At 44.4% G+C, this 11,741-nt stretch overlaps 1 pseudogene; it reads right to left on the bottom strand.

Moving 5' to 3' along the window:
• LOC124027016 overlaps nucleotides 1-9,492 on the bottom strand; it is a 54,909-nt pseudogene extending 45,417 nt beyond the window's left edge.
• Nucleotides 9,493-11,741: the final 2,249 nt, after the last annotated feature.

Raw genomic sequence — 11,741 nt, forward strand, 5'->3', positions numbered from 1 at the left:
AGTACTTTGAGCGTCAGCTCTAGCCTGCCTGGAGTGACAGATGGGCGGGGTTTGCCATTTTGGGACGACTCTGTCGGTCTGTCAAGCCAGGCAAGCTCAATCAAGCACAGATAAAGCATTTGAAATGATTTATAAATAGCAATGAACACAGAGCCGATTGGATTTGAAGAAATGTACATTAGCGAATATTGCAATTTGGGTAATTTTGGTGAGCAGCTCACCTTCACTTCCTGGTCTTCCCAGCGGGAGAGGCTGAGGGATTTGACCTTCATTCCGATGTCGGGAATATTCCTGTGGATCCCGGAACATTGAACACAGATGAACACCCCTAAGGAACAGGAGCCCCAACTAGGATCTGATGGAGGAAAGGAGGGAGAGAGAGAGAGGTAGAACAGAGAACATAGAGAGGTATGTGGTTTCATTGGGAGTTTGTGGTACTAGATAAAATGGAATACCTTTAGAAAAACCGACATTTCACATCGAAAAAACTTGGAATGCTTGCTTTGACCTTTGTCCTCTTGAGCAAGGAGCAGATTCTCTGTAAAGATCCAATGATAAGGTGTATAGGACGTACAACAACATACCACACTACAACTCAGTACAAAGTGCTGGACCACATACCTTCAGAGCAGAAATGAAGGCAGTCAGGGAAGAGAAACCTTCCTTTTGATTTAACATTTGTACTGAATGTCTCCCATCTCCCTCGATTGGCTCATACCTGCGTTTACTTTAGCTTGACCACACCCATCTTATCTACCTGACACAGCCTGGTGCAGGGCCAGCTACCAAGCCACGGAGTGTGTGTGTGTGTGTATCTTTAACCTACTACACCGTTGTATCCCCTATGATAAAGTCAGCGTAGGCCACAGAAACCCTGCGTTGGTCTACATTGCGGTAGACCTATAGGTCTGTTCTGTTGGAAGTGCCCCGGTAGCCGACAGTAGTGTTGACCTACAGTCTTACTGTTGTTCCCTTTCATATCCTACTTTCTCTCATTCTGATAATCACATGATGGTGTCTGTAGCGCTGAGTAGGCCTCATTTCAGACTGATGATGTCTGTAGCGCTGAGTAGGCCTAATTTCAGACTGATGGTGTCTGTAGCGCTGAGTAGGCCTCATTTCAGACTGATGGTGTCTGTAGCGCTGAGTAGGCCTCATTTCAGACTGATGATGTCTGTAGCGCTGAGTAGGCCTCATTTCAGACTGATGATGTCTGTAGCGCTGAGTAGGCCTCATTTCAGACTGATGGTGTCTGTAGCGCTGAGTAGGCCTCATTTCAGACTGATGGTGTCTGCAGCGCTGAGTAGGCCTCATTTCAGACTGATGGTGTCTGTAGCGCTGAGTAGGCCTCATTTCAGACTGATGGTGTCTGTAGCGCTGAGTAGGCCTCATTTCAGACTGATGGTGTCTGTAGCGCTGAGTAGGCCTCATTTCAGACTGATGGTGTCTGTAGCGCTGAGTAGGCCTCATTTCAGACTGCGGGGAATCTAATTCAAAAAGGATTTGAATGCTACTTCTAAATGCATGTTATTGCCCCGTGTACTGGGACCTTTGGGTACTAAACTGGCCTATTCCCCATATACATAAATGACATTTAATGAGTGACTTCTCGAGGGACTTGGCAGATGCCAATATTAACGTGTGAGTGTAGTCAGTGCATGTCTTGTCCAGGGACTACTGCAGTATCCAGCATCTGCCCAGCATTCTTCTGTCCTCATGCCATCAGACTGCCAAGTAGCACACTACACACACTGTCACTGCAACACACACACCTCACAGAGCCCTACACACTACACACACTGTCGCTCCAACACACACACCTCACAGAGCCCTACACACTACACACACTGTCGCTCCAACACACACACCTCACAGAGCCCTACACACTACACACACTGTCACTGCAACACACACACCTCACAGAGCCCTACACGCTACACACACTGTCACTGCAACACACACACCTCACAGAGCCCTACACACTACACACACTGTCACTGCAACACACACACCTCACAGAGCCCTACACACTACACACACTGTCACTGCAACACACACACCTCACAGAGCCCTACACACTACCCACACTGTCACTCCAACACACACACCTCACAGAGCCCTACACACTACACACACTGTCACTGCAACACACACACCTCACAGAGCCCTACACACTACACACACTGTCACTGCAACACACACACCTCACAGAGCCCTACACGCTACACACACTGTCACTGCAACACACACACCTCACAGAGCCCTACACACTACACACACTGTCACTCCAACACACACACCTCACAGAGCCCTACACGCTACACACACTGTCACTGCAACACACACACCTCACAGAGCCCTACACGCTACACACACTGTCACTGCAACACACACACCTCACAGAGCCCTACACACTACACACACTGTCACTCCAACACACACACCTCACAGAGCCCTACACGCTACACACACTGTCACTGCAACACACACACCTCACAGAGCCCTACACGCTACACACACTGTCACTGCAACACACACACCTCACAGAGCCCTACACACTACACACACTGTCACTGCAACACACACACCTCACAGAGCCCTACACACTACACACACTGTCACTGCAACACACACACCTCACAGAGCCCTACACACTACACACACTGTCGCTCCAACACACACACCTCACAGAGCCCTACACACTACACACACTGTCACTGCAACACACACACCTCACAGAGCCCTACACACTACACACACTGTCACTCCAACACACACACCTCACAGAGCCCTACACGCTACACACACTGTCGCTCCAACACACACACTTCACAGAGCCCTACACACTACACACACTGTCAGTCCAACACACACACCTCACAGAGCCCTACACACTACACACACTGTCACTGCAACACACACACCTCACAGAGCCCTACACACTACACACACTGTCACTCCAACACACACCTCACAGAGCCCTACACAATACACACACTGACACTCCAACACACACACACACACCTCACAGAGCCCTACACACTACACACTCTGTCACTCCAACACACACATCTCACAGAGCCCTACACACTACACACACTGTCACTCCAACACACACACCTCACAGAGCCCTACACACTACACACACTGTCGCTCCAACACACACACAACCTTTACTAAGGACATGTCACTGACTTTGAGTAAAGCCAGAGTGTCTATGTATGTGGATGACTCAACACTACACACGTCAGCTACTACAGAGAGTGAAATCACTGCAACACTTAATGAAGAGCTGCTGTTAGTTTCAGAATGGGTGGCAAGGAATAAGTCAGTCCTAAATATTTTAAAAAATAAAAGCATTGTATGTGGGACAAATGATTTACTAAACAATAAACCTCAGCTAAATCATGTAATAAATGATGTGGAAAGTTGAGGTGACTAAACTGCTTGGAGTAACACTGGGTTGTAAACTGTCATGGTCAAAACATATTGATACAACAGTAGCTAAGATGGGGAGAAGTCTGTCCATAATAAAGCGATGCTCTGCCTTAACAACACTATCAACAAGGCAGGTCCTACAGACTCTAGTTTTGTCGCACCTTGACTACAGTTAAGTAGTGTTGTCAAATTGCAATTGGCTCAGAACAGGGCAGCACAGCTGGCCCTTGGATGTACACAGAGCAGAGGTCAACCGATTATGATTTTTCAACGCCCATACCTATTATTGGAGGACCCAAAAAAAAGACGATACCGATTAATCGGTCGATTTATATATATATATGTTTGTAATAATGACAATTACAACAATACTGAATGAACACTTTTATTTTAACTTAATATAATACATCAGTACAATCAACTTAGTCTCAAATAAAATCATCAAACATGTTCAATTTGGTTTAAATAATGCAAAAACAAAGTGTTGGAGAAGAAAGTAAAAGTGCAATATTTACCATGTAAAAAAGCTAAGGTTTAAGTTCCTTGCTCAGAACATGAGAACATATGAAAGCTGGTGGTTCCTTTTAACATGAGTCTTCAATATTCCCAGGTAAGAAGTTTTAGGTTGTAGTTATTATAGGAATTATAGGACTATTTCTCTCTATACCATTTGTATTTCATATACCTTTGACTATTGTCTGTTCTAATAGGTACTGTAGTATTGCCAGACTAATCTCGGGAGTTGATATGCTTGAAGTCATAAACAGCTCAATGCTTGAAGCACAGTGAAGAGCTGCTGGCAAAACACACGAAAGTGCTGTTTGAATGAATGCTTACGAGCCTGCTGCTGCCTACCATCACTCAGTCAGACTGCTCTATCAAATCATAGACTTAATTATAACATAATAACAGAAATACGAGCCTTAGGTCATTAGTATGGTAAAATCCGTAAACTATCATTTCGAAAACAAAATGTTTATTATTTCAGTGAAATACGGAACCGTTCCGTATTTTATCGAATGGGTGGCATCCATAAGTCTAAATATTGCTGTTACATTGCACAACCTTCAATGTTATGTCATAATTATGTACAATTCTGGCAAATTAATTACGGTCTTTGTTAGGAATAAATGGTCTTCACACAGTTCGCAACGAGCCAGGCGGCCCAAACTGCTGCATATACCCTGACTCTGCTTGCGCAGAACAAAAGAGAAGGGACACAATTTCCTAATTAAAAGAAATTCATGTTAGCAGGCAATATTAGCTAAATATGCAGGTTTAAAAATATATACTTGTGTATTGATTTTAAAGAAAGGCATTGATGTTTATGGTTGGGTACATTGGTGCAACAGCAGTGCTTTTTTCACGAATGAGCTTGTTATATCATCACCCGCTCAGCGAAGTAGGCTGTGATTCAATGATAAATTAACAGGCACCGAATCGATTATATGCAACGCAGAACAAGCTAGATAAACTAGTAATATCATCAACCATGTGTAGTTAACTAGTGATTATGTGAAGATTGATTGTTTTTTATAAGGTAAGTTTCATGCTAGCTAGCACCTTACCTTGGCTCCTTGCTGCACTCCCATAACAGGTAGTCAGCCTGCCACACAGTCTCCTCGTGGAGTGCAATGTAGTCAGCCATAAACGGTGTCCAAAAATGACGATTAACGATTGTTATGAAAACATTGAAATTGGCCCCAATTAATCGGCCATTCCGATTAATCGGTCGACCTCTAACACAGAGAGCTAATATTAATAATATGCATGTCAATCTCTCCTGGCTGAAAGTGGGGGAGAGATTGACTTCATCACTACTTGTATTTATGAGAGGTATTGACATGCTGAATATATCGAGCTGTCTGTCTAAAGTACTGGCACACAGCTCGGACACCCATGCATACCCCACAAGACATGCCACCAGAGGTCTCTTCACAGTCCCAATGTCCAGAACAGACTATGGGAGGCACACAGTACTACATAGAGCCATGACTACATGGAACTCTATTCCACATCAGGTAACTGATGCAGTAAAATGTGATTTAAAAAAACAGATGAAAAAGAATCCACCTTATGGAACAGCGGAGACTGTGAAGCAACAGAAACATTAACACAGACACATACGCGCACACACACACACACACACACACACACACACACACGCACACGCACACGCACACGCACGCACGCACGCGCACACGCGCACGCACGCACACACACACACACACACACACACACACACACACACACACACACACACACACACACACACACGCACACGCACACGCACACACACACGCACACGCACACGCACACGCACGCACGCACGCGCACACGCACGCACGCACACACACACGCACGCACACGCACACACACACACACACACGCACACACACACACACACACACACACACACACACACACACACACACACACACACACACACACACACACACACGCACACGCACACGCACACACACACACACACACGCACGCACGCACGCGCACACGCACGCACGCACACACACACGCACGCACACGCACACACACGCACACACACACACACGCGCACACACACACGCACGCACACACACGCACACGCGCACGCACACACACACGCGCACACACACACACACGCACACGCACACGCACACACACGATAACATACACACTATACGTACACATTGATTCAGTAATGTAGATATGTGGTCGTGGTGGAGTAGGGGCCTGAGGGCACACAGTGTGTTGTGAAATCTGTGAATATATTGTAATGTTTTTAAAATGGCATAAACAGCCTTCATTTTTCTGGACCCCAGGAAGAGTAGCTGCTGCTTGGTCAGCAGCTAATGGGGATCCACAATAAATACAAATACACTCCCTCCATCATTTACTCACACAAACATAACATATACACATTTATAAACTACACACACCCACTCGGATACAATCATTACATACGCTGCTGCTACTCTGTTAATCATACATCCTGATGCCTAGTCACCTTACCCCTCTACATATCTACCTCTATAGATCCAGTGTCCCTGTACATTATAATATGGTACTGACCCTGTATATAGTATGTTTACCCCTCTACATATCTACCTCTATAGATCCAGTATCCCTGTACATTATAATATGGTACTGACCCTGTATATAGTATGTTTACCCCTATACATATCTACCTCTATAGATCCAGTATCCCTGTACATTATAATATGGTACTGACCCTGTCATGTTTTGTCTTAGATTGTCTTGTCATTTTGCTTTTCCCTCTGTTCATTTTCCCCTGCTGGTCTTTTTAGGTTCGTTCCCCTTTTTCTCTCTCCCTTCCTCTCTCTCTTCTCTCTATCGTTCCGTTCCTGCTCCCAGCTGTTCCTATTCCCCTAATCAATCATTTAGTCTTCCCACACCTGTTCCCGATCCTTTTCCCTGATTAGAGTCCCTATTTCTCTCCTTGTTTTCCGTTCCTGCCCTGTCGGATCCTTGTCTATTGTTCACCGTGCTGTGTCTGTGTATCGCCCTGTCATGTCGTGTTTCCCTCAGATGCTGCGTGGTGAGCAGGTGTCTGAGTCTGCTACGTTCAAGTGCCTTCCCGAGGCAACCTGCAGTTCATGATCGAGTCTCCAGTCTGTTCTCGTCATTACGAGTGGAATTATGCTTTTGATTGTAAAGTTACTTTACTGGATTAAAGACTCTGTTTTCGCCAAGTCGCTTTTGGGTCCTCATTCACCTGCATAACAGACCCTGTATATAGTATGTTTACCCCTCTACATATCTACCTCTATAGATCCAGTGTCCCTGTACATTATAATATGGTACTGACCCTGTATATAGTATGTTTACCCTCTACATATCTACCTCTATAGATCCAGTGTCCCTGTACATTATAATATGGTACTGACCCTGTATATAGTATATTTACCCCTATACATATATGCCTGTATAGATCCAGTATCCCTGTACATTATAATATGGTACTGACCCTGTATATAGTATGTTTACCCCTATACATATCTACCTCTATAGATCCATTACATTACATTTAAGTCATCCAGTATCCTTGTACATTATAATATGGTACTGGAACTGACCCTGTATATAGTATGTTTACCCCTATGTACTGACCTTGTATATAGTATGTTTACCCCTATGTACTGACCCTGTATATAGTATGTTTACCCCTATGTACTGACCCTGTATATAGTATGTTTACCCCTATGTACTGACCCTGTATATAGTATGTTTAACCCTATGTACTGACCCTGTATATAGTATGTTTACCCCTATGTACTGACCTTGTATATAGTATGTTTACCCCTATGTACTGACCCTGTATATAGTATGTTTACCCCTATGTACTGACCCTGTATATAGTATGTTTACCCCTATGTACTGACCCTGTATATAGTATGTTTACCCCTATGTACTGACCCTGTATATAGTATGTTTACCCCTATGTACTGACTCTGGATATAGTATTCTTACCGCTATACGTATTTATACATACATATCTTGCCTCCCTGCCTTTGACAAAGTGGGCACTGCTTATCACAGGCAGGCATCAGCGCTCACCTAAAAAGCCCATAATTATGCCATTGGTTGGAATATGTCATTGTTTTTGGGCAGAATTAAGTGAGGTCTTATGTGTTGTTGGAGTTGGGTCTTGGTCAGTTTAGCTCAGAAAAACCACCCTCGCTAATCGCCATGCATAGGCGGCCACCTAATCCTGCCTAATGAGCGGGCCGGTGTTGTGCCGAAAATCTCCCCCTGCCAGAATTCTCCCCTTTCCCGTTCTTCATTGCTGCGACTTGCTAGTTGAGATTTCTGCTTTTCACTCCATTGTCAGTGTAGCCTACATTTCACTGATCTTAGTAGCAGAAAGCATTTTTGTCTGCAGTTTTCGGGTTTGGCTATTTGTTTCAAGTGTATGTGGCGGTTCTAGCTTGTATGGCGCCCTGGGTGAACTCCCCGTTCAGCGCCCGCCCGCCCCCCCGGGGCGGCAAGACGCCGCTTCTACTCCCTCCTCTATGTTTAATATAACACACATATATGAATGATTCATTTCGGTTGCCTATCCTGCCTGGCGTGAAGTTTGTTCTATAGAAGTATTTGACTCTGATGTGTGCCACCGAAAGTATTTGACTCTAACCACAAAATTAAAGAAAATAGAAGGGGGGGGGGGGTTCTGGCAGAGGGATATTTTCGGCACAACACCTGTTCAGCTCCTAACATTAACCCCTAACAAATAGAGCTACAACAAATTAGAATTCGTAACATGTCATACGTTTAGAAAATTCGTCAAATATTGTACGAATTGCATTTCAGAACATATTGTACGAATTGCAATGCGTAACATACCATAAGAAATGGAGACGGACATCCACAAATGCATACGAAACATAACATATCATACTAAATGGCGTTTCGGATTTAAAGTACAGAATAATACGAAATGCTCCGAGACCACGTTGCAGACTGAAGCCCACATAAATACATACTTTTGGAAACAACGTCCTTACATTTCTGAACCAACGTGTCGTGTAAAGCCAGATTCTGGTTCACCGTTAGGTTACAAATGAAAAGTCGATTTAAAATGCAAGTAGACCTATTCTGCTCCTAACATTCCCAGAGCAACTCAAATAGACCTAAAATAGGCTGAAGGTATTTTTCTACCTATACATGTCAGGACCTGTTGCATGCCAACTCCCACCCCTCTCATCTAGAACGTCTAGGCTAGAAGGTTCTTTGCAGCAAAGTTATAACATCAGCATCACATTTCAACTTACCAGGCGCACCACAGTCTGCGCACGCGTCGTTCCCTGGCTTTTTGAATGATCTCTTTCAAGAGACGAGAAACTCTCTCGTTCCCAGGCATTTCCAATCCTTTAAACACGTTAGACACGAGAGGATGAGGTATGCCAGGCTCAACTGAAAGAAGAAGAAAAATAAACTTCCACTCAAATCGATTCTTCCGTTCGGTCCATTCAGTGAAACACTTGCATGGTTCTCACCGCCCAACCTGAGTTTTGTGTGAGAAACTCCCTGTCCTTGATTTAAAAAAGGATTTGTCACAACTTGTTGTTGGTTGAGCCTCTCTCTCCGATACCTTTCAGGAGGGTGTGTGTGAGGGGAGGGAGCCAGACCTACACTCGGAAGTGAACTGCTGGTTTTGTTCAGACTTGCTGTTCCGCATAATTGTAGGGTGCTCAATCAGATAACAAAATTACTGTTCTCTAAATGTTGTAGTACCATATTCCACCGCTAGATGGAAGCAGTACACCAGCAAGGAGAAGTCAGCGCATAGCTCAGTCGCGCTCCAAGGAAACCAAATAATGTTGAGTGTGTGTGGATGTGTTGCCCTTTTCAGTCGCTGTTTCGTATTGAGTTTAGGCTATTGCAGGACCTTGTACTCTCTATTGCTCCTCTGACCTGTCCTTGCACCCTATCGATCGAAAAGTGTGGTCAGAAGGTGTGTGTGTGTGGGGGGGGCTCTCCATGGTGCTGAATCAAGCGTGATGGAATCCCAGGACACAGTGTTGGAGAAGCTACTCTGATTTTTTTTTTTACCAAGCTACAAAATAGGCTACTTCCCACTGGAAAAAGTTAAGATTCACTAAATCTACCCTTAATAACTAAATATGACATACTTATCTTAAGTGACTTTGAAAAAGTAGTTTACATCCAAACTACTTCTTGAAAAATTGTCATATCTAAATCTGAAATGTCATAGATTACAAATTGCAAGAACAAATCCCTCTGGGGTCAAATGTTCCCATAATCTATTAAACACAAAAACTGTTCTTAGGCAGGTCTTATGCTGAAACATAAACAACATTATTCCCTAACTCACACATATTTTATTTTTGCACCTCTGGGGTTTGTGGTATATGGCCAATATCTGCCTTGTGTCGTGGGTAAGAACAGCCCTTAGCAGTGGTATATTGCTTAATTAACTACTGAAAACACTACTTAGATTTGAATTTCGTTCAACTACCACCAAGCTATAACCAAATGTAGTTACTAGTTGAACAACATGTAGTTGACTTCTCCCCAAGAGAAGATCTCTTCTCCCCAAGATCTGCCCCACCATCTTCCCCCCCAAGAGCACATAGCCATCTGCCCCACCATCTTCCCCCCCAAGAGCACATAGCCATCTGCCCCACCATCTTCCCCCCCAAGAGCACATAGCCATCTGCCCCACCATCTTCCCCCAAGAGCACATAGCCATCTGCCCCACCATCTTCCCCCAAGAGCACATAGCCATCTGCCCCACCATCTTCCTCCCCAAGAGCACATAGCCATCTGCCCCACCATCTTCCCCCAAGAGCACATAGCCATCTGCCCCACCATCTTCCCCCCAAGAGCACATAGCCATCTGCCCCACCATCTTCCCCCCAAGAGCACATAGCCATCTGCCCCACCATCTTCCCCCCAAGAGCACATAGCCATCTGCCCCACCAATTCCAATGTATGTTCATGCACAATTGTATGTGAGGGACAGTCATAATATTGGGTATTAGACATGGTTATGTTGGCTGACAACCTTATGCCTTTATTGGTAATGAAAGTAAAGAATTAAATCTAGCCTCTTGCTTTTGTTCAATCTGCCCCATGCGCCAAAGCACATTACAGCACAATACGCTAGAAAGTTGTTTTGTTGTGTCTACACAGAGCCACTGGAGTAACTAATGGTTATATTAAGTGCCGTGGGGAAAAAATGTATTTGTTGTGCAACATTTGTTATCGTTGAGTAGGAGGCGTCATGGCAATAAGTGAGACAAATGGGTTTTATTTAACGGCAGATGAACAAACCGGGCTTGACGTGACTTTGTTCTACCACACCGGATTTCCACGGTGACAGCAAACGCTAATGTTCACCACGGCCCGTTACCGAAAGCTAATTTGTGAGAAACGGGACTGAGTATAGGCTAGCGTTTTATCTTCGAGCCGCTGCCGCCCTCTGGAATGTAGAACGGAATTTAGATTTTAGATTCAGACACTTTACGATTCTTCTTACAGTTCTGGAATGAGTGGCCAGTAATAAACTGGTCCTGAACATCTCTAAAATTAAGAGCGTTGTATTTTGTACAAATCCTTCCCTAAGGTAACGACCTCAGGTGAATCAGGTAATGAAGGGTGTGGATGTTGAACAAGTTGAGGAGACGAAATTACTTGCCGTTACCTTAGATTGTAAACTGTCATGGTCAAAACATATATATTCAATAGATGTAGAGATGGAGACGTCTGTTGGTAATAAAGAGATGCTCTGCTTTTATGACATCACACTGCAAGTCCTGCAG

The sequence above is a fragment of the Oncorhynchus gorbuscha genome, unplaced genomic scaffold (assembly GCF_021184085.1).
Source record: "Oncorhynchus gorbuscha isolate QuinsamMale2020 ecotype Even-year unplaced genomic scaffold, OgorEven_v1.0 Un_scaffold_2890, whole genome shotgun sequence".
Taxonomy (NCBI): domain Eukaryota; kingdom Metazoa; phylum Chordata; class Actinopteri; order Salmoniformes; family Salmonidae; genus Oncorhynchus; species Oncorhynchus gorbuscha.